The sequence below is a fragment of the Pelophylax lessonae genome, assembly GCF_965119305.1.
Source record: "Pelophylax lessonae genome assembly, chromosome: 12".
Taxonomy (NCBI): domain Eukaryota; kingdom Metazoa; phylum Chordata; class Amphibia; order Anura; family Ranidae; genus Pelophylax; species Pelophylax lessonae.
The window spans coordinates 52,255,848-52,275,588 of NC_138779.1; the positions used below are offsets into that span (position 1 = coordinate 52,255,848).

At 44.6% G+C, this 19,741-nt stretch overlaps 1 protein-coding gene across 2 annotated transcripts in view; it reads right to left on the reverse strand.

Annotated features, from left to right (window-relative positions):
• Positions 1–14,994, reverse strand: part of LOC309568080 (CMP-N-acetylneuraminate-beta-galactosamide-alpha-2,3-sialyltransferase 4-like) — a 202,375-nt gene extending 187,381 nt beyond the window's left edge. For both annotated transcript variants that reach the window (XM_082273652.1, XM_082273651.1), the window contains exon 1: positions 14,938–14,994. The gene's annotated coding sequence lies outside the window, so the exon portion shown is untranslated. The remainder of the gene's footprint in view (positions 1–14,937) is intronic.
• Between the last annotated feature and the right edge of the window lie 4,747 nt (positions 14,995–19,741).

Consider the following 19,741-nt stretch of genomic DNA (forward strand, 5'->3'; position numbering starts at 1 on the left):
AAGCCACCTTTAATAAGGTAGGCAGGGGATACCCTCGATCCTCACAAAAGGAGGGTCTTGAAGAACTGACTGCACCAAATCAAGGTCCCCAGTTGGTAACGGAGGTCACACCGGAAGAACCAAGTGTCACACCCCCTGGAAGAAGTCACGCACCAGGGAACGGGCGGCCAACGGCCTGTAGAAGAAAATTGCCAAAGCCGAAACCTGACCCTTGACAGTACTCATGGCCAACTTTTGATCAACTACCCATTGAAGGAGGCCAAGATCCGGGTACTGAGTAAGAGCAAGGGGGATCCCAAGGAGACTCACACCACGCAATACACGACTTTCTCATATGATGAAAAAATATCATCCTAGATGACGCTTCCCACACTTTACGCAGGGTGGGAATCACTGAAGCAGACAATCCTCTGTCCTTCAAACCTCAGCACTATCTTGTAGATGCGACGCCAACAGGTACACGTCTGGAGTGCCCCCAACGAAGGCACAACTGCTGAAACACCTCCAGATGAAGGGATCATGCCCCTGCATCCAAGGCCTGTCGACTGAGGAAATCCACATGCCAAAGTTTCCACACCGGGAAAGGTAACAGTGGAAAGAGCTGAAACAAGGCGCTCTGCCCAACGAATCTGCACTTCCAAGGCCGCAAGGACACCCTTGGTACCCCCTTGGTGAATGACAGAAGCCACGTCGTGGCGTAGTCGATCGAACGTGCACTGGACAGCTGCAGGTGCCCGATCCAGTGAACTAGGCAAGCCGGATCGCTCCCAGACCCAGGACATTGATCGGTAACCTGGATCCTCCAGGGACCATACTCCTGAAGCAGAGAACCTGTCAAGGACTCCTCCCCACCTGGACAGGCTTGCATCCGCGGTAACAAGCATCTGGAAAAAAGGGGAAGGATCAAGACTCTCTGGTCAGCCGGCACAGCTGGATCTGAAAGGCCAGACAGTTTGTATTCTAGCCCCATTCAAGGGGGATTGCCTTCTGGGGGGTTTCCCCGAGAGGGATTGAGCAAAAGGGACCGTCTCTAAAGACGGCACCATCAGTCCCAGAAATCGCATGCAGGTCCAAAGGGACCAACATGTGCGGAACAGTAACCGTTGAACCACAGTCTAAAGTTCCAAGACAAATTTTTCCACGGAGGGAGAAAACACCCTGACTGAGGACGAGTCCAAAGTCAGGCTCAGATAGTCCAGTCTCATGGAAGGGACCAGGGATGATTTCTGAAGGTTCAGAACCCCCAGGAACTACACCAGAGTTCTCATAGTGACTTCCAAATTAGTTTGTCAGCACCATAGGGGACTCCACATAGAGAAGCAGATGGCCAGGAACCCCGGACTGTTACACCCCACTGCCGCAACAGCGCCAGGCCAGGGCCAACGCCTTTGTGAAGACCCGAGTAGCAGGAGTGAGACCAAGGGGTAACGCCACAAACCAATAGAGATCCTTCCCCATGGCAAAAACAGAGAACCCGTTGCTGTCCTGAACACAATGAAACGTGAAGGTAGGCATCTTGATGTCTATGAAGGCCTAGGAATCCCCCTGAGGTATGGAAGCCATTGTGCGAACCAATACCGCCTTGAATTTTTGATCTGCACGGAACCATCAAAGGGCCTGAAGGTCCAGCTTGTTGAACCAGAGCCTGAACTGCCCCACAGAGCGTTACAAGGCCTACAAGGACGCCGCTGCGTCCTCCAAATCGCAGGGTGTCACGCACCAAAACAACCACTGCATCCACCAGTGCCTGAATCATGCGCGGCAGGGGAGGTGAAATGTCGTCCTCATCCGAGGAGACAGGGCGCAAGGTACCAGACCCAGGAGGGAGGCCCACGTCTGCGGCGGCTGATTCAGACTCAGAATTCGAGACATCAGATGAGGCAGGGGTAGTTGGAGAAAACGCTTCAGCGCACCCCCCCACCTCCACCAAGGCCCAAATGCTTCCCGAACCGCCGAAAAATGCATTTATGGACAGTGTATATCGGGAAGACCCTGCGGCCTCCGTGAGGGGGTCAGGTGGGGATACATGACCTGCAGGGTCCATACGGAATCTGAGGAACCTGCCAGCAAAATTTGTAAAAATGACGGGTTTTTTTTTGTAAAAAAGTGGCCCCACAGCGCTACAGTGCCCCCCAAAGGTCAGGCACATGCTAATTAACCCCCCCAAAGAGAGAGAGACTACCCTCAGTAACTCATTGTCCCCAGATAGCAATCGGATTAGAAGGGTCTCAGCGGTGACTCACAACAGGACAAAAGGAAACCCTGGAGTGTGAGGGTCCGACCACCCCAGGGAGAGGGCTCGCGTCCACCCCAAAATCCACCAAGGAAGAGGGGGGCGTTTACTCACCATACCGGGAATACATCTCATGACAGGATCCCACGCCACCAGAGTAGGGGGGCTGTCGGCCAAATAGGAACACTGCGACATAAGTCGAGACCCTGTCGTGCATCCTGGCGAGACGTTTAACTCGCGGGGCCAGTCCCCGTCCAGTGGGACTATGTCGCGGCCGAACCAGCATTGAGCTAAGGTCTGCACGCGCTCACTGGCCAAACTGGGGTGACCACTGGATATAGGGATCCAGCCAGGCATAATTGCTTGAAGATCTCACAGGAAAAACGTTCCGGAGAAAAAAAGACTAGCTAAAAAAAAATCTACTTAAAAAAATTACTTCTATGCCAGGACCAAAGATCCCAGCAAGGAATTAGGTCCTTACTCCTGACTAGGCAGATTAAAACTGTAGGAAGAGAGAGGGTGTACCCTCAGGGACTGCTCATAGGCGTAGCAAGAACTTTTTTTCTGCCTAGTGTCCTGCTCCTGTAGGGGGAAGTATAGGCCTACTGATATGAATCAAAGAGAACTGCATCCGTCAATGAATGATAAAGAAAATTCTATTTAGACATTTCCAATTATTTATGGGACCCCCACGCTGATTTCTTTTCCAATCAGATTCGTGATGGTACACCCACTTGTGGCAGGCACCACAACTCCTACTCCACAAAGCTACATAGAGTTCCTCGCCATGGTTGATCAAAAGTTTAGTGCATGTGTTTAGCGTCATATCCAGAGGTTGTCTTTGGGAAATAGACATATGAGTGCTGCCAGCATTGTGGCAGAGGTTGAAGGGATGGGGAGTCAACCTGTCAGTGCACAGACCATATGCCGCACACTGCATCAAATTGGTCTGCATGGCTGTCATCCCAGAAGGAAGCCTCTTCTAAAGATGATATATATACAATGTTGAGAAGTGACCCTCAAAATTGTGTTGTAGCACCACATCCAATTGATGCAAGTATAGAGAGAAAAAAAACATATAGGTAATAGGACTTTAAAGTTATACATTATGCTTAGAGACATACCTTATGCTGGGAGAAAAACACAATTATATGTACATAGTCATTCCTACACTATGTATGTATGTTTAGGTTTATATGGCCCCTAGGTGAGCCTCCCCTAATATGGCTGTTTAACCCTGTGTGTATGCCCCTCTTGATGTGCTCCTGTGGGTGCCCTCTCCCATCCCTGCTCCATCTTGTTTGGTTCTGGTGACTTTTGTCCTCCCCTTGAGCCTGTGGCAGATACATATCAGTATTCAGTTTAATTTGTTTGAAATGCACATTTATATATTTCTGAATGGTACATTTGCTATATGTTGAATCAATAATGAAGTATAGCATAGTGTTGTTGTGAAGAATAACCCTATGTACCGCAAACTATATGGTAATTGTACTGTATCTCCTAGCACCAATAGGATCTCCTAAGAAAGCTGCATAGCGAAATGCGTAGCGATTTACTGGTATCCACACACTTGAATCCAATTTGGTCCGGCTATGGGAGGTCGTTCGTTTCTGTGCTTTCACAGACACCAGACCCTCGCACACGATGGGCAAGCGTGGGAGGTGGCAACCAGGTGAGGAGTACAAAGACGAGTGTGTCTGGCCTACACTCAAGCATGGTGGTGGAAGTGTCATAATCTGGGGCTGAATGAGCGCTGCCTGCACTGGAGAGCTACAGTTCATTGAGGGAACCATGAATGCCAACATGTACTGTGACATACTGAAGCAGAGCATGATCCTCTTTCTTCAGAGACTGGGTGGCAGGGCAGTATTCCAACACGATAACGACCCCAAACACACCTCCAAGACGACCACTGTCTTGCTAAAGAAGCTGAGGGTAAAGGTGATGGACTGGCCAAGCATGTCTCCACACCTAAACCCTATTGAGCATCTGTGGGGCATCCTCAAATGAAAGGTGGAGGAGCGCAAGATCTCAAACATCCACCAGCTCGGTGATGTCGTTATGGAGGAGTAGAAGAGGACTCCAGGGCAACCTGTGAAGCTCTGGTGAACTCCATGCCCAAGAGGGTTAAGGCAGTGCTGGAAAATAATGGTGGTCACACAAAATATTGACACCTTTGGGCCCAATTTGGGCATTTCCACTTAGGGGGGTACTCACTTTTGTTGCTAGCGGTTTAGACATTAATGGCTGTGTGTTGAGTTATTATGAGGGAACAGCAAATTTACACTGTTATACAAGCTGTACACTCACTACTTTACATTGTAGTAAAGTAGTAAAGTTACATTCATCCAGTGTTATCACAGAAAAAGATATAATAAAATATTTACAACACACACACCTTTTTAAGGGATGTTTTAATGTTCTGGCAACTACATACTTTGTGTGTGTCGGACAGGGAGGGGCTCATATATACGTGGTATATAGTTATATTCCTGGAGCTTGTTCATGTGATGCTTATTGCTCAGGATACGTAGGTCCACTTTTTAAGATTTTTTTTACTTCTCCCTTTTCCTGCTTACTCTGAATTAACCTTGCTTTATGCACATTATTTGTGTGGATGGTACAAAACCATCCTTTACATCATCAGAGCAATCTGTTATTTTTATTAACTTTTTTTTATTCATTTGTCATTTTCTTAACCATTTGAATGAACATTCTCCATTTCGATTATTCACCCAAACAATATTTATGATCTAAGATTAATGGATTTTTATATGAATTTACATGAATTGCTACACCATGTAAAACATGTTTTAAAGTGGTTTTGAAGGTATTTTTTTTTTTTTAACTTAATGAATTCTACGCATTAAGGTAAAAAAAAAAAACTTTGCAAGTCCCCCCTCCCAAATGTTCACCTGAGCCCCATCTCAGTCCAGAGCTGTGCACTCTGCAGCAGCTCTTTTCCCCTCTCCGGGTTTTCATAGGCTTGGGTGAGAGCAGCGGGAGTCATTAGCTCCTGCTGCTGTCATTCAAAACCTGTAAGAGAGTAGGGGATGGTGTGTCTTAATAGACGCAAACAGCCCGGCTTGGGAGCGAATCTGCACGAATGCCTCCATTGGAAGCTGGGGAGGCGGAGCCAGAAGCGCTGTTGGGGCACCCGAAAAGATGAGGTTTGAGGCTGCTCTGTGCAAAACCATTGCATAGAGCAGGTAAGTATGATATGTTTTTTATTTTCATTTTTTAAAAAATTGAAAGTTTAATATCACTTTAAATCTCTTTTTTTCTCTCTATACATCCTTTACGACAGGAAATTATCATGAGGAGTCTTAAGCAGTGGGACAGCTAACACAGCTAGCAGCATCAGCATCTTATCCCCAGCAGCAGTGCTTTACCATCCTAGAGCTGCTGAGCGGGACTCCCTCTCTCTCACAGTGACATGCATACTTCTCTCCTTGATTTGCGAGTGCATTTACTACCATTTTTGACTGAATAAAGATAGACTACATCATGTAGCTGCTCGGCGCCCCTCTGCCCCTTTGTTTTGCATTTTTTTAATATGCACAGCTTTTTTGTTTGCACTTCTTTTTTTTTTTTTTTTTACTTCTATTAGGTTATTGCAAATTGGGATTTGTTATATTTCAGTTGTTGATGCATAATTTCAATCGTTGTTTGATGGTTTAAGACACTTCTGCTCCCAGCCCCTCTAAATAGTTACCTGAGCCTGAACTTGATCCAGTGATGTGCACAAGTGCAGAGGATCTCTCGCTCACTTCCTCCTTATTGACTCACAGCCAGTGAGGAAGGAGTGGGGGCAGGGCTGAACTCCACTCTGTGTGTCAATGGAGGCCTCTAGTGGGGCTTGAGAGCAAGCATGCACGAGTGTCCCCATAGCAAGTAGCTTGCTATGGGGGCACTCGACGGGGGGAAGTGCCAGCAGGGGACCCAAGAAAAGGAGGGTTGGGGCTTTTCTGTGCAAAACCAATGCACCCGTGTGATGTAATTTAGAACCCACTGCTGTGAAGGAACTTGTAAAGTGCAGTGTTCTGCACACACATCAGAAATTCTGTCCTATCCTGTATAACCACAGCAAAGAACATAATCTGGATTTAGCTCGGCTCCTGGCAGCAGGGTGCATAAATGCAAGAATATTTAATTAAGCTGTGCAGAGTGCAATGGGTCAAATTAAGTAAACCACCGCCAATGAACACTATTGTCATGTTAAATGTTCTGTCAATTTTCCTTGTATTGAAAAACAATAGAAATGTTTGCTTGTGTCCTAACTGTGCTTGTTGCTGAGATACAACAATGCATTTATCCCATCACCCTAAACATGATACATGCATTAGATTCCAGTCGAACTCGCTAAATATCCTAAAACATCTCCAGTGGCCATATTAAACTGTGTGGATAGACAAATATCCCAGTGCTGTCTGTGCTATATAACTGCTTGTAATAAATAAACAAAATTGTTAAAGCAACAAAAATAATTTGTAAAAAAGGAGCAAGAAGCCAAACAATGCGTTGAATGATCAAACTCACTCACCCAGCGCTAATATACCAAGAAAATTAGTATAAAACAATTGGTATAAAACAGACTCATAAAAAATACAAAGCCGAAAAGGCTGAAGCTACTGCTATAATAAAATAGATAAAACATATAAAACAGGTGTGACTGATTACACTCAACCAAGCTAATCAGTAACACTGGCAGCGCTAACATGTATTATAAATAAATAAATGGTAAAACTCATCAAACTGAAAGTCCATCAGATTTCAAATGCACACGTTGAAGATAAGGATATCATTGAGCCTGAAGCAGTCCATTAAATAGTGCAACTATAACAGTAAAGTGAAATAAAGGTGCAGCTAAAAGCAAAATCTGTGTGCCCCCACCAGCAAGCCGTGATCACCCATCAAAATAGAGACTCACCAGATCAATGAAAAATATATGCGTATATGCATCACAGAAGCTTCTTCCACCACTGGACCACCGGCACCGACCACTTGACTCACACCAAAGATCCTTTTCTTAAACTCCCATATGCTCATGTAAGTGTAAGCACAACAGGGGACACATAGCGTAATTCCATAAGGTTTATTGAAATGCACACAAGTCCCCCAAAACCCCTCAGAGTGCTACTCACAATCTCAGCATAAAATAAAGGCATAGACAAATCTAAATTTGGCCGGTTTATCCTCAGTACAACCAGCCTGTTTTTTTTTTTTTTTCATTTGATCACTGCAGACAGCTATAGCTGCCAGCAAAGATCATTGTATTCTGAAGGCTGGGAAACCTCCCGCTGTCAGAATAAAATAGTGCAACGAAGGGACTTCCTTTATCGAGCAATCTACTTTCCTCAGAACCTTGGTCGAAGGAAAGAAACTTGCCTAGCTTGCTATAAATGAGTCAGCTTGGAAATTCCCGAGATCACAGATACAACAAATACCTACAAATACCTCGTTTTCAAGTATTTAAAACAAACTCGTGACAGAAAACCATCAGCCTGTTGGAAACACTGTACATTCCTTTCTGTGAAGACAACATTTTTTTGGCATTCTTATACCTCTAACTGATAAGCATATTTGCAGTCTTATGAATCTTAGCCGCTACCTCAAGTGTAATGTATTGGAACAGAATTACAAAGTTCTGTTCCCACCCAATAATAAAAGTTTCCCTTCTCAGCTGGATCTGTGCTCTCAATTATACAGTATCCTCCTTTTCCATTAGAGGAGAAATCTACTCCACCCAAAGCGGATAATGCCATTGCTCAATAAAAATATATATAATGTACAAATATTATCACTTGCTGCCTACGGATTGAAGATGGAGGTGTGCATTCCCAGAGGATGGTGATAGAAGGGATGTACTATGAAATACTATGGGGGGAACTATACTAAAACTGGAGCAGTCAGAATCTAGAGCAGCAGTTCCAAGTAACCAATCAGCTCCTAGCTTCAGCTTGTTAAGCTAGCTTTAAAAATTGAAAGCTAGATGCTACAATCAGGCTGTTGGGTATTTCTCAAAGTTGCTAATAGTGATCATTCTTTTCTGATGGCTGGGAAGCCTACCGCTATCAGAACACAATAGGACAGCCGGAGGGATTCCCCCATCAACACAGGCTGTGTTGATGGGAGAAATAAGCAATTTTCTGTCCTTCAACCCATGGCTGAAGGAAAGAAAATTGCATAATGTATGGCATGCTTTTGGGCAGGCTTTATATTATGCAACTTTCTTTCCATCAACCATGGGTTAAAGGAAAGAAAATTGCTTTATTTCCACATCAACACTGTCAGTGTTGATGGGGGAATCCTTCCGGCTGTGCTATAGTGTTCTGACAGCGGGATGTTTCCTAGCCTTCAGAATATAACGGTCACTGTTGGTGGCTACAGCCCCCAGCAGTGACTGCATGAGAAAATCCTGAGAGGCAGGTTTGTACATCCATCCAGTCTGCCCATAGATGGACTGAACTTAGACCGGTTCCTTCTGAACTGGCCGAATTTCAATCCATCTATGACAAGCTTAAGGCTACGTTCACATCTTGGCATTGCTATTTACAGGCATTTTTCAGGCGTTTTACATGCTTTTTACAGGCGTTTTTAGGTTGACAAGTGATAATGTCTTGATGGGTGTTTTTTGAGCTGATCCTAGAGCAGAAAAACTTCCCAAAAACGCCCCAAAACGCCTACATATGAACTTAGCCTAACTCTTTGTTATAAACTAGATTTAAGCATTGTCTGTTTTAACTGTTAATGAATGCCAGCACATACAGCCAGGGTTACTTGCATTAAACTTTACTCCACAGTCCTCTCCTACAAAGCAGGGAGAGCTTGGTAGAGTTTTAGGGAAGTAAAAATCGCTTAAAGGATAAGTTCACCTTTAGTAACATGGTACATGTTACATCCATATTCAGGGTGTAACATGTTATAGATGAACCGGCCCCCACTCCCCCATTCTGACAGCTATTGAGGGATCTTCTCTCCACCCACAAGTTTCAAAAAGCGCACCGGGGGATTGCGCATGATCTATTCACAGTGTTCTGTGTATGGCAAAACTACAGGGTCCGACTGCCTTTGCGGCTGTCAGCTTTGATTCAAAATTAACTACCACAGCGCTGTGGTAGTTCATTAAGTCTTTCTGTCACAGTGCAACTGCCTGGCCGTATCAGAGGTACAGCCAGACAGATAGACAGTCTGCAGGACCGTGGCATTGCATCCATGATCTGCTGATCGTGAGTGCAATACTTTACAGGTCAACTACTAAAAAAAAAATAAGAAATGCATATTTTTTTACCTGCAAAAGAAATGTGCATTTATTCTTTTTTATAAAGGAAAACATATCCTTTAAGGGGAAAGGCAACCCCTAGATTTTCTTTCCTTCCACAACGGGTTACACGTTGCAAGTTATTTTCGGCATAAATAGTTAGTGTACATGAACTTTGATATCGTTTTGTAAAACGCTATTGCAGCCTTGTACTGTACTGTGTAGAGGTAAAATGTTACAAAGCAGCGGACACCCTCAGGGCTGCTTGATGTTCCCCTACCCTTGCAACCCATGTGTGAAGTTTCTCAGATTCTTCTCCAACCTAAAGCTGGGTATTTTTTTTCTTTTTCGTTCATACAGCAGCTTGAATAAAAAAGCTGCTGGTTGCACACAGAATACACCGATCAAGCCTGCAGCGGATGATTGAATGCTGGATTTCCAGCATCACTTCTCAACAGAAGCTGGTTGTTAGCCAAGGCTACACACAGATGGAACTTCGGCCAGTTTCTTCTAAAACCGCTGAATTTCGATGCATGTCTATACAGCTTTAGGGTGGGTGCCTTGTTGTAAACTCAAAAGTCATTTTTATTAGTCTCAATCTGCAGTTTTTAATAAAATAAACCCTGTTGATCCTGTCATGAAGGTCTTTGTTAAAGTGATAGTAATTATTATTAGGTATTTGATTATTAGGTTTTATTATTATTATTAGTATTATTAGGTATTTGATCACCTGTGCGATTTAAATTTTTTGCGCTATTAACAAAAAAAGAGCGACAATTTTGAAAAAAAAAAAAAACAATATTTTTCACATTCTGCTATATGACATTCTCAAAACAGAAATGTAAAATTCAAAATTTTTAAACATTTTAGGCCAATTTGTTTTCTGCTACATATTTTTGGTTAATAAAAAAAATCCTAATAAGCGTATTTTGATTGGTTTGCGCAACATTTATTGTGTCTACTAACTACGGGAAAGATTCAGATCGGACACCTGACTGACATTTTTGCCATTTTTGGGGGGGACCAGTGACATTACTACAGTAATCAGTGCTAAAAATATGCACTGTTACTGTAATAATGACACTGGCAGGGAAGGGGTTAACACTATGGGTGATCAAGGGGTTAAATGTGAGCCTAGGGGAGTGATTGTAACTGTGGGGGGGGGGGGGGGGGCGTGACTTCTGAAATGACCATAGAGACATGTGATCCTATATAGAAGGATCGCATGATCTCTATGATCATTTCAGGGAGAAGGACGGTCGGCTGTGTTTACAACAGCCGACCGTCCTTCTCTCTCAGCGGGGAATGATCGCGGGTGTCAGGCGGCAATCAGATCCGCCTGACACAGGCATTGGCTTCCCCGATGACGAGCGGGGGCAGGAGCGAGCCAGCCGCGGCGCGCGCTCGCCCCCTAGCCTCCTGAGAGCATGGGAGGTAGACCTACGTCGCTTTGCCCAGGAGCGGCTGCCTGCCGCAGTTAATCTGCGGTAGGCAGTCGTTAAGTGGTTAAATAAAGAAAAATTCTATTTAACTATGTATTCTTAACTCAAAAAAGTACTTCCTATTTGCGCTCAGCCTCCTCCAAATCTCTTTTTTTTTTTCTCTTGCACAGTTATGATCGGACTTCCTTTTAGAATGTAGCAATGTTCATTCCCCATGGTCTCACTGTATGTAGAATCATAGCCACCCTCTCTTGCTCTTCTTGAGATGGACCAGAGACTATAGTGTGCATTGAGTAGTGCACATGACTGCAACTAAAGCCGGCCATAGATGGATCACATCTTGTCCAGTTTAGCAGGGACTAGTGGAAATGAAATCCATCTATGGGCAGGCTGGTTGTACTGAAATCGATCCATCTATCAGATTTTTTGCATTAGCTCCCCACCAGCAGAGCACAACAGCGCTGTGGGAGGATTAACACAGTCAGTGTTGTTGGGGAAATCAAGCGATTTTCTTTCTGCAACCAGTGGTTGCAGGAAAGAAAATTGCATCTATGGCTTGCTTACATGCACTACTCGTTCCAAACAGTAAAAAAAAAATTATTGAAAATAGGTTTCAGGGATATTTTCAGGGATATTTCAGGCACCACTTCACAACCGCCCTATATCAGTTTTACTGCTACCGGCTGGCCGCTTTGCACAGGATCACGTATATATATGGGTAGTGGGTGCGAATGTGCGCTCAAAGACGCACAGCAAGCAAAATCCCATTGATTTCAATAGCTCTTGTTCACATCTGAGCATGAACAGGCCATTGAGATGAATAGAATTTTGCTTGTTAAGCATCTTTGAGCTTCGAGCTTCAAGCTGCAAAATGCTGCAAAATGCTCAGGTGTGAATGCAGCCTAATTGTTTTATTAGTGACTAAATCCGTTCGGCCATGGATAGATGCAGGAGCTTTCAGCCTCCCATTGCTTTCAAATAGGCCTTCCTACCCAAAAGTAATTGCAGGGAACTCTAATCGTGAAGGAATTCACATTACAGTAGAACTATAGGCAAAACATTTTTTTCCATTTTGGATAGAGCAGGGAAGGTTATAACCCCTATCGGACTTGTTTTTGCCATCTTGTTCCATTTGGGAGATTTCCCTTCATTTTCTGTCCCAAACAGGAGGTAAAAGGAAATCCCTGTAAATAGAGGGAATTCCTTGGGGGTCCCCAGGCCACCAGAACTACTGTCCCTATTGGAAGATCTCCCCTCTATTACTTTTCTGGGGACAACCCAAAATTTGGGTAATTTCTTTTACTTTCACTTTCAATGATAATGGCTGGAACACCAGGAAGCTCAGTTTTTACCACAGTGACTACAGATTTGGAATGGCAAAGGAATTAGTTATGCCTTAGTGTTTGGTGTAACTTGAAATCTGAGCAAAGTGATAACATCCATACAATTAAGCAGCAATCGGAGTGCAATCTAGTGGAGGTTACAGTATATGTCTGCCTCTATAACATGTTTAACCGCTTGCTGACCGCCCACCGTAGTATTACTGTGGCAGGGTGGCTAAGCTGTGCAAAATCATGTAGTACTACGTGATATCGTGCACAGCGGGAGGCGGGCCACGGGAGGAGCAGTGGTGATTTCTGCAGGCATCTCGCAATCGTCAGATAAACTGACAGAAGACCCGCCTGCATATGTAAACAAAGCAGGTGATTCTTCTGTCAGACAGGCAGGGAAAGATCAGGAGTTTCAGCTAAGCTGAAACTTAAATCTCTCTGTGCCTGTCACAGAACAATTCCCCAACACAGTTAGTAAGCATACTTAGGTACACATTAACCTCTTTGATCACCCCCAGTGTTAACCCCCTCCCTGCCAGTGTCATTTATATAGTAACAGTGCATAATATTTAGCACTGATTACTGTAGTAATGCCACTGATCCCCAAAAAGTTTCAAAAATGTCAGTTAAGGGCCCGATCTGTCCGCCGCAATGTCGCAGTCCTGCTAAAAATTGCTGATCGCCGCCATTACTAATAAAAACAAAAAAGGAAATTATAATTCCAAAAATCTATCCCGTAGTTTGTAAACGCTATAACTTTTGCGCAAACCAATAAAATACTCTTTTTGGGATTTTTTTTTACCAAAAATATGTAGCAGAATACAAATTGGCCTAAACTGATAAAAAAAAATTAGATTTTGTAAGTTTTTTTTATTGGGAATGTTATATAGCAAAAAGTTAAAAATATGGTGTTTTTTTTCAAAATTGTCGTTTTTTTTGTTTATAGCGCAAAATCTAAAAACCGCAGAGGTGATCAAATACCACCAAAAGAAAGCTCTTTTTGTGGGGGAAAAAGGGACACCAATTGTATTTGGGTAGAGCGTCGCACGACCACGCAATTTCTTATTAAAGTAACGCAGTGCCGAATTGCAAAAAAATGACCTGGTCATTAAGGGGGTTAAAACCTTCCGGAGCTGAAGTGGTTAACTGTTAAATTGCTGGCCGTTTACCCCCTCTGCGGGACACCCTTTTTGCTGACTTTTCCCTGAATTCCACTGGTGTCTAGCACTGGGTGACAGACTCAATTCCACTTTCAAACATACTGTATGCTGTACAGAGCAATGAAGTCAAAACGCTTCACGTATTTCCCTGAAGAAGCCGTTATGGCAAAATCGGTTGGAAATAAAGGCGCAGTGAATAATACTACTTTTATACATGGAATATTTTGCTGTATAAAATGTTTTTATTCACTTTGACAAATAAATGTTTATACTTTTAATATAAAAACTTAGTGTCATCACGTGTCTGAGCCACCTTAAATAAAAGTCCTGTATTCCACACCCCTTTGAGCTATAGCCTTTTGGGATGTTGGTCCTCATAATTTATTTTTGGTCCCACCCACAACAACCCATATTCTTTCAATGATAATGGTAAACCAAACAAATAGAGAGGGTGAATCTTTCTAACAAAGGCACAGACAGCAATAAAAACTGACAGGTGTTATAACCCCTCTCCACTCTATCCAAAACTAGAAAAAAAAAGTTTTGCCTTTAGTTATACATTAAATTTCCACAGGAAAGGCTAGTTTGCGCTCATACTTTTTATTGACTACGTGACATTCATTAGGCTATAAAGTCTTTTGTGTCTATATATGTTTTATAGTTACACAAAACAAACTGCACTTAGCAAGCCAGCAACACGTTCACAGTTAATTGCTTACCCATAAAACCTGTACTAAGATTCTGTGAATATATAAGGAAGTTATACATTAGACAATTTTCTCTTCTTTAACCATGGGTTCAAGGAAGGAAAATTGCTCAATTCCCCAACAACACAGTCAGTGTTAATGGGGGAATCCCTCCCGCTGAGGTATTGTGTCCCGCTGGCAGAATACAATGATCACGGTTGGCGGCTATGGCCGTGGGCAATGATTGGGCACAGAAAACCCTGACTGGCTATTTGTACCTGGACAAGAAGTTAAGAACTATGCCAGGTTGCACTAGTATCCCATTCAAAGCCAGTGGGCTGCATAGTACTGTGTATGCAGGACATAATGGTTATGCATGCTAGCATGTACACAATGTACAGTAGCTTTCTCTTCTAATGACAAGGTAGCAACAGGAAGTCTGTGCCAGCTGCTAAATAGAGTCAAAATACCACACAGAAGCCCAATAAAATGCCACAATAAATACCTTGTGGTCTGTTTTCAGGAGATTATAATTCTGACAGTTTTTCTAATTTATGCTTTTATAATTTTTATAAGTTATAATTTTTGTTAGCAATTTATCTGCTATCTTTCCCCAAAGCAGCCAGTAACTTATGGCAACCTAAACTTTGAGTAACCCATTATTCTCAAGGAGGCAAACTGGAAAAGTGATGCTAGGTAGATTTTAGGTGACTGTATTTTTTTTCTCAGCAACCTCCCTACATTTCTTATTTTTTTTTCACTACATTTCAATGTAGCAAGTTTCCTACAGGCAAGGCAGATCAAATATGACAGGTACTCACTTATATAATGTCGCCACAATCTTGTCCGCTACATGTCACAGCACTAGACGACTGCCTGAAAGAGAATTTAAAACAAATTACAAACTCTCCACAGATACTGATCATTTGTTTATCTAAACCCAGGAACAAAAATGTAATATATTATAGTTTACTAGTCTTTAGATATGGTGGCTGCATTAGTTTTGTTCTCTCTTTATTTTCACAAACTTATACTGCTAGTAACACACTGCCTGTTCTAGGGTGACATTACTTACTTGCTGTGCTGGATCTATGGAGAAGCAATGTTGTCACCCCAGGACAGGACTACAGAACATTTCCCCCATCTTCTGACCCCTGTTTTCCTCAGAGAACAATAGTAACGGATAAGAATACTGCACAGGAAAAGAGCACAGGAACTTATTTTACTGGCTTTGTGGGAGGATCAACAAGTATTTTTTAACAGGCATTGTACAAAAATTTGGATTTTTGATCTCACCGTAAAATCCTTTTCTCTGATTTCATTGACAGACACAGTTCCATATTCTTCACCATAGGGTTATGCTGCCCTCAACAGAAGTAGGACTAGGCAGACAACACAAAAGCTTGGCTATGCCCTGTGGGCCGTCCTCAGCTGGCATAACCCCCCTCTCTGCTTCTCAGGTTTATAACGAGCAGTAACAGAAACATTAAAACTCCTTAGAAGGGTGGGTGCTGTGTCTGTCAATTAACTCATAGAAAAGGATTTTATGGTGAGTACAAAAATTCTATTTTCTCTTCCGTTCATTGACAGACACAGCTCCATATTCTTCACAATAGGGATGTCCCAAAGCAGTGCTGAACTTGAGGGGTGTGAATAACAAACCCAAGGCTAAACATAAGCCAATCCAGATAACAGTAGCTCAAATAGAAACAACAGGAGCCCAACCTGAAATACACTCTCAAGAGGGAAAAACAGACACTCTAAATCGCAGCCTGCAAAAACTTTGCGGCCAAAGGAGGCAACCGCAGATGCCAAAACATACATGTTGTAAAGCTTCAAAAAAGTATGCACAGACAACCAAGTGGCCGCCATGCACACCTGCGCCAGTGACGCCTGATAAAAGAAGGCCCAAGAAGCACTAAGTGCCCGAGAAGAATGTGTCATAACAGGGAAAGGGGGGAACCCGACCCATAAACGAATAGCCTGGGTGACCGTCTGTCTGCTCCATCTGGAAAAGGTAGCAGAGGAAGCAGAAATCCGTAATCACAAGTGAGTCTGACTCCCCCAATGGACTTAGTGGCTGCCAAATAGCTTGAACATCATCCAGAGTATAAAAAGCAAATACCCTGGGATGAGCCAGCCTAGGACACAAGGACGGCAGCAAAAAAGTTCTCATTCAAATGGAAATCAGAGACAACCCCTGGGAGGAAGGACGGCGGTGGTCACAGGACCACCTTATCCCAGTGAACCACCAAATAGAGAGAACAACAAGACAAAGACTCCAAATGCGACACCCTGCGAGCAGAGGTAATACACACCAAAAAAGCCACCTTTTGTGACAGCGTAAGGAAAGGGATCTCCCATAAGTTTTCAAAGGGAGATTTTGAAGAACTGACAGAACCAGGTTCAAATCCCATGGTGACAGAGGAGAACTTACAGGCGGAGTAAAATGATGAACCCCCTGAAGGTATGCATGCCCCAATGAAAAGGGAAGCCAGAGGCGTTAAAGAAAGGCCAGAATCTGAGCCACCCAAAAGGAATGAGGATGGACTCCGCGAACAGCACACTAGGAAATGTACACCTTTCACACCCGACAATAAAGCTTTCGAGATGTAGATTTCCTCACCTTCAAAATGGTTGGAATCACCGAGTCAGACAAGCCCCTGCTCTTTAACACTGGCTCTCAACAGCCAGGCCATCAAAGCCAGCGACTGTAAAACAGGATGGAAGATCGGCCCTTGAGACAACAAATCGTCCCTGAGAGGAAGCCTCCAGGGGACAAGGGCAACCAGTCGCACCAGGTCAGCGTACCAAGACCGGCAAGGCCAGTCCAGAGCCCCCAGAATGATCAGAATCCCTTCATCCTCGATCCTGCGTAGAAGTCATGGAAGAAGCTGGAGCAAAGGAAGGCGAAAATCAGATGGTACTGGCTCCATGGAACCACCAGAGCATCTATGGTGTCTGCCAGAGGATCTCGCGACCTGGCCACGAACCTCGGCACCTTTCTGTGGAGCTGGGACGCCAACAGAGCAACCTCGGGGAGGCCAACTGCAGACATATCTGATAAAACACGGACGACTGAGGAAATCCGCCTGCCAATTTTCCATGCTAGAAAAGTGCACAGCGGAGAGGACAAGAACGATCTGCCCATCTGAGAATGCCGAACACCTCCAGGGCTGTTGACACACTCCTTGTGCCGCCCTGGTGATTCCCAAAGCTATGGCCTTGGCGTGTCCAACTGAATCCGCACTGGGAGCCCCCCGGAAGCCGCTCCGCCCAATGATCCAGGCAAAGCCTGATCGCTCGAAGTTAGAAGACATCGACGGGCAATTTGGACCCTTCCAGCGTCCAACAGCCCTAGGTCGAGTTCAGCCCCAGGACCTCTCCCCACACGGACAGGCTTGCATCTGTCGTGACTACTGTCCAGTAAAAGGACTTGCCCTGTAGCAAGGTTGGGGAGCGCAGCCACCAGATCAGTGAACTCTTTGCTGCCCGAAAAATCACATTGTCCGGCGACTTGGGACACTTGTCCCATTTGACCAGAATCTCCTTTTGAAGGAGTCTCGTGTAGGACTGTGCAGACTGAACCACCTCAATAATGGACATCATCAGGCCTCAACACTTGCATACACGCCCGCAGGGACGTCACTTGTGGGCTAACAGTTGAATTGCAGAATGCAACTTCTGCAACTTTCCCAGAGGAAGAAACGCTCTGGCTAAACCAATCTTCTGGTCGGAACCAGGGCAGACTTCTGAAATTCAGAAGCAACCCGATCTCCCGAAAAGTCTGGAAAGTAATTTCCACATCGACCATCAGAGCCAACGGAGACTCGTCCAGGTATCCCAGCACAGCAATCCCACGCTGACGCAGCAACGCAAAGAACGGGGCCAACACTTTTTTGAGGAACCGAGGAGCGGAAGCTAGACCAAAGGGTAATGCCACAAACTGATAGTGCTCCTTCTCAGAGTAAAGCAGAGGACATGCTGATGCCGGTGCAAAAAGGAATGTGCAGGTGGGCATCCTTGATGTCTAAATAAGCCAGGGAATTCCCTTGATGCAATGATGCAACCACAGTCCAAAAGGAAGTCATGAATTATTGCACCCGCACAAAACGGTTCAGAGCCTTGGGGTCCAGAATGGGATGAACTTGCCCTTCTTCCTGGGAACCATGAAAGGGGAGAAATAAAAAACCCCAAAAACGTTCCGACACTGGAACCAGTACGATCACGCCCTGGGGCAACAAGTCATGCCCTGCCCACAACGGAGCTTGCAGCCCAGCCAGGGGCAGATGCACATCGGAAGGAAAGAACCTTTCCAGAGGACAAGAAACAGGATTCCATCTTGGAACCAGATACAACCACCTCATGGACCCACTGGTCACTGATCCAGGGAGGTCCATGGCCCTGAAACCAGCGAAGACATCCCCCCACCCCAGACATGGATGGGGGCAAGGGGCGGAGGGGAGACAGATGTCCAGGGGCACAATGGCAGCATTAGCTGCCACAACTGGGGCTGCCCCAGATAAGGCCCAGCCAGTAGGCCACACAGTGGGCCCTTGTAGCGGCCGACTGAGCGTGGACCTACAGTCTACACGCGCTCACTGGTCGGGCTGAGGGAACCACTGGAACTGCAATAGTCCAGCCCGCTAGTTGCTAATAGATCTCCGCAGGAAAAAAACAGGATCCAAAAACAAACAGCCAAAAAACAGACAAAAAAAAGCCAGGACCTAGGGCCTGGCAGGGAGACTAGGTCCTATTCTTGAGCTAGGCAAATAAAAACTGAGTATCTCTAAGCAGAGAAGTATCTCTAACCAGCTGAGGATGGCCCACAGGGCTTTGCCAAGCTTTTGTGTTGTCTGACTACTCCTGTATAGGGCAGCATGACCCTATGGTGAAGAATATGGAGCTATATTTGTTAATGAACGGAAAAAAAATACAACTTTAAGTGACTGTAAAGAATTGATTTTTTTTCTCCTAAAATAACAAACATGGTATACTTACCTCCTCTGTGCAGTTGGTTTTGCACAGAGCAGCCCGGTTCCTCCTTTTCTTGGGTCCCTCGTTCCTGCTCCTGGCCCCTCCCTTCTATTGAGTGCCCCCCCAGCAAGCAGCTTGCTGTTGGGGCACCCGAGCTGAGCTCCAGCTCTGTTTGTCCATTCGGACACATGGCTGCTGTTCTGTCCCACCCCCTCTCTCTTCTGATTGACTAACTGATTTTGATTGACAGCAGCAGAAGCCAATGGCGCCGCGGCTGTGTCTCAGCCAATCAGGAGGGAGAGTCCCCGACGGCCGAGGTACTCGTGGACATCGCTGGACAGAAAAGGGCTCAGGTAAGTATAAGAGGGGGCTAAGAGGGGGCTGCTATACACAGAAGGTTTTTTTATCTTAATGCATAGAATTACAACTCCTTTAAGGTTCAGGAGGGCAGAATTTTCAATATGAAACCAAAATCAAGAACAGGGGGACATAACTTCAAACTAACAAAGAAAGTATTTTATTGAAAGGATAGTTGATGTTTGGAATTAACTTCCAGCAGAGGTTGTGAGCCAGTCAACAGTAAATGGTTTCAAACATGCTTGGGACAAACATAGCTCTATACTCAAAAAAATCATACTACAAAAAAAG